The sequence below is a fragment of the Ornithorhynchus anatinus genome, chromosome X3, assembly GCF_004115215.2.
Source record: "Ornithorhynchus anatinus isolate Pmale09 chromosome X3, mOrnAna1.pri.v4, whole genome shotgun sequence".
In the NCBI taxonomy this organism is placed as follows: domain Eukaryota; kingdom Metazoa; phylum Chordata; class Mammalia; order Monotremata; family Ornithorhynchidae; genus Ornithorhynchus; species Ornithorhynchus anatinus.
The window spans coordinates 21565784-21570480 of NC_041751.1; the positions used below are offsets into that span (position 1 = coordinate 21565784).

Here is a 4697-nt window from a genome sequence, read left to right on the forward strand (position 1 = left end):
CGGTGACCACGAAAAACAGCTGTCAGAGAAGTGGGTGCCAAACTCGGCCCTGGTTGAGGCTAAGGACACTGACTGTAAAGCTCCTTGAGGGAAGGGATCTCATCTACCCGCTCCGTTGCATTCCCCCACGCGTTTTGAACAGCAGTCTGCACACACTGCGCTCTCAATAGATACTACTGGTTGCACTGACTGTCTGATTAGTGTGTTGGTTGCCTTCCTAGACATCTCACTGGGTGGCTGTGGATGAAGCTTCTACCAATTTCCACATTTCCCCTGAAATAACCTATTATGGATCGCTCTAAAGCAATCTGTAGAGGTATTTAGGTCCTTCTTGAGCCGGTCGGCACTTTCATCCTGAACCGCTTCCTGAGGCGGTGAAATCCATATGCTTACCACCTGCTGGGATAATGAGTTCTATCTCCGACCTCCAAACAACTGCACTGTGGTTGTATCATTTGGGGAACAGAAGCGCCGTGTTCACCCTCTGCAAGTTCAGCGATTTTATAGAACTCCATCTACAGCCCATCTAGATGTTCCCCCCTCCTAATCTCTTTGGTCCATTATCAGAAGTGGTTTCATTCCTCAGATCATCGGATAATCTATAATGATATTTATTGAACACTTACTGTGTGCAGAGTCCTGTACGAAGCACCCTCATCTTGGCCATCTATCCCCATACTTTCTCCAGCGCTGTTTTGCCGGGCAGTTAGATGCCCTAACTAGCCCTCTCAACTAAATGTGTATCTGTAAACTAAAATCACACTGCTGTATGAGATGAAGGTGAGGCAGAGGCGGGAGCTGTACACATTTAACAGATAATAATAATAATAATGTTGGTATTTGTTAAGCGCTTACTATGTGCCGAGCACTGTTCTAAGCGCTGGGGCAGACACAGGGGAATCAGGTTGTCCCACGTGGGGCTCACAGTCTTAATCCTCATTTTACAGATGAGATAACTGAGGCACCGAGAAGTTAAGTGACTTGCCCAAAGTCACACAGCTGACAAGTGGCTGAGCCGGGGTTCGAACCCATGACCTCTGACTCCAAAGCCCGTGCTCTTTCCACTGAGCCACGCTGCTTCTTATGAGATGAGAAATATAGACCAAGAGGTATGCAGTAACTTGCCCAAAAAGCATGGTCTGGTGGAAAAAGCCCAGGCCTGGGAAGCAGAAGACCCTGCTTCTAATCTTGTCTCTGCCACCTGGCTGATGTCTGACTTCGGGCAAGTCACCGGACTTCTCTGAGCCTCAGTTCCTTCATCTGCAAAATGGGGATTCAGTATTTGTTCTCCTTCCTGCTTAGACTGTGAGCCCAATGTGGGACCTGATTATCTTCTGTCTATCCTAGTCTTAGAAAAATTCTTGGCATATAATAAGTGCTTAACAAATATTCTTCTTCTTCTTCTCTGCGCCTCACTTTCCTCATCTGTAAAATGGGGTATCACAACCCGTTCTCCCTCCCATTTGGACTCTGAGCCGCATGTGAGACAGGAACTGTGTTCAACTTGATCATCTTGTACTTAGTTACTTACCCTAGTGCTTAGTTCAGTGCTTGGCATATAATAGGTGCTAAACAATTGCCACGGTTATTATTCTTACCACCCAGCTTAATAGACCTGCAGCCAGAACCCATAATCCAGCTCTCCTAATTCCCAGTCCAACAGTCCTCAATCAATCGATCGTATTTATTGAGCACCTACTCTGTGCAGAGTGCTGTACTAAACGCTTGGGAGACTACAATACAACGGAATTAGCTGACCGCATTCCCTGCCCATAAAGAACCTAGAGTCTAGAGGGGAGACAGACATTAACATGAATAAATAAGTAATTTATAATATATAATTTAAAGATACATACATAGGTGCTATGGGGTCGGGGGTGGGGAGAATATCAAATGTTCAAAGGTCACAGATTGAGATGCGTAGACGACACAGAAGGGTGAGGAGTCAGAGAAAAGAGGGCTTAGTTGGGGAAGGCGTCTTGGAGGAGATGGGAGCTTTGAAGGTGGAGAGAGGGGTGGCCTGGTGTATATGATGGGGGAGGGAGTTTTGGGGTGCGGGGATGATGTGGGAAAGGGGTCAGCAGCAAGATAGATGAGATAGGAGCACAGTGAGTAAGCTGGCGTTAAAAGGAGTTTGTGGGCTGGGCTGTAATAGGAGATTAGTGAGGTGAGGTAGGGTGGGGTGAGCAGATTGAGGGCTTTAAAGCCAATGGTAAAGAGTCTCTGTCTGATGCGAAGGTGGATGGGTAGTCGTTGGATGTTCTTCAGGAGTGGGAAGACATGAACTCCTCCTAGTAGGTAACGCTTCCTGCAACTCCGCATGTTTAGGATAATAATAATAATGATCCCTGAATTTGTAGAAGAGTTTTTTACTTTTTCAGAGCACTTTCACAATCTTTGTCGCATTTTGGCCTTATACCCCATGCCTGTGAGTTTGGGGGAAGCAGTTATTATTATCATCCCCATTTTACAGATGAGGAAGATGAGGCACAGAGAGTTGAAGCAGCTTGCTGGAGATTCCACAGCACGTCTTTGGCAGAGCTGGGCCTAGAATCAAGTTCACCCCATTTCCAGATGTGTGCTCTTTCCACTGGCTGCTGCTTTGAAAGACTAAAAAAGAAGAAAAAAGAAAACTGCATTGGTTTCTGCCCAAAAGCTGAAAGGATGCAGCATTTTTGCTTTGACCGGATTTTTTTTTTTTTTAGTAATTTGGCTTTTACCTCCTTACCACGACTTCAGAGATTAGCTTCCAACTCTCAACCCCAATCCTTTTTTCCTCCTTCTCTTACACACCTGTGAACTTTGTTCTTCGACACTGAGCCGTATTCCCCTCTAAAACAGAAATGGACTGGTTCCAACAGATTTCTTCAGGTTTTACCAATCATTAACTCCCCAGGAGCCTTCCCAGGGGGGAGAGAAGTGTCCTCCATCCCTCTCCTTTTGGCTTTCTGCATTTTGCCCCTGAAATTCAATTTGGGGGCCACAGGAATTCTCCAGATTATCTCCCCTTCTCATCCCTCCAAATTGTCGAGGGCCAGAAAAGGGACCCCTATGTGCACCGGCGGGTCCGTGAATCTCACATTTCTTGGTGAAACCCCCGATTCTCCCCACACTATAAGTGCTGGAAAGAAGGAATATGTCAGAGGGGGGCCAGAAACCAGGGGATGTTACCTACTCGGCAGGGGCCTTCTCTCTCAGTCACCATTTGGAGAGCAGACAGTGCTTCCCCCAACAGTTCTACTTGAGTTTTCTCGAAGCAGAGTGAGTGACCTGCTTGAGGGGGAGGAGAAAAGAGCCCAACTCTGCCGGATGGTTGACGGTAAAGGTTTCGACTAAAGCTTGGCCATAAGAGGGCAGCCTGACCCTAGCTACAGCTTTGTTCAGTTTCTCTTTTGAAATCACGGGACAACCCGATGGGTAACACCCCCTGGTCCAGGCTCAGCGAGAAAACAAAGCAAAAGAGAGGCAGAAGGAGAGGCACACAGGGACAAGTAAGGGAGGAGGAAGACATTTCTTTAACCCAACATAAAAGTTCTTTCATTAAAATGCTCTTCAGAAAATACAAGCCTTTTGCATCAAGCCGAAACGCCCCACCACTGACTTTCGGGCACTCCGTCAGCCCTCTCCCTCCCACGGATCTAACTCACTTCTCCCACCACACCCCAGCTCGCACGTCGCGCTCCTCTTGAGCTAACCTGCTCACTGTTTCTTGTTTTTATCTCTCCCTGGGACAACCTCTAGCAACCTCCCCACTGCCTGGAGCTCTCTCCCCCTTCACATCTGGCAGACCACTGCTCTTCCCACCTTCAAAGCCCTTCGGAAATCACATGTCCTACAGGAGGCCTCTGCTGATTCATTTCTCTTCTCCCCACCCTGTATCCCTCCCTCCCTCAACTGATATTTCCATACTCTCCACACACTTGGACACTCAAACCACCCCATGGCACTTACGGACATATCGTTATACCCTGTGACTTCCTCCCGTCGAAAATATTTATTTTAGTGTCTGCCTCCCCAGCTTGACTGTAAGCTCCTTGAGGGCAGAGATCATGTCTCTTAATACAGTCGGGCTCTCTCAAGAGCTTAGTTCAGTAGTCTGCACACAGTTGGGTGCTCAGTACATCCTGTTAAGCCGTCATTTCCCCTACTTGCTCTCTCTTCTGCATCCCCTATGCATTTGTATCTGAACCGCTTTAAGCACTTGATATTCACCCCACCCTAAGCCCCACAGCACTGATATATATCATGTACATATACATATATACAAATATGTCCTTTTACCCGCTATTTCCCCTATCTGTGATGCCTTCTCCCCCATCTGTAATTAATTTCTATATAAGCTCCTTGTGGACAGGGATCGTGCCTACCTACTCTGCTGAATTATAGTCTCCCGAGCAATTAGTAGTTCTCTACACACAGTAAGTGATCGATTAATACCACCGATTGATTGACCGATCGATCGGGAATTGATAAGTGGTCCAATGGGGGGTGAGGGGGGCTCTGACTTCACTTCACCTCTGAGCTGGCAGAGGAGAGAACCGTGGCACACTATCTGCCAGGCCATCGTCGTCCCTGGGACTGCTGATCGCGGCTGCTCACATGAATACCTCTGCATCCTTCCACTTGCAGACTCCTCGGGGGGAAAGTACCAAGGAACACTTGCTGTGGGCAGAGGCTGGGCCCTCCCGGCACTGGCA

At 47.7% G+C, this 4697-nt stretch overlaps 1 long non-coding RNA gene across 1 annotated transcript; it reads right to left on the reverse strand.

Moving 5' to 3' along the window:
* Window positions 1-2353: 2353 nt before the first annotated feature.
* Window positions 2354-2920, reverse strand: LOC114807682. Its single transcript, XR_003755754.2, has 2 exons — window positions 2721-2920; window positions 2354-2610 (listed from the first exon to the last, which is right to left on the reverse strand). It is a non-coding gene; the product is annotated as an uncharacterized LOC114807682 (long non-coding RNA).
* Window positions 2921-4697: the final 1777 nt, after the last annotated feature.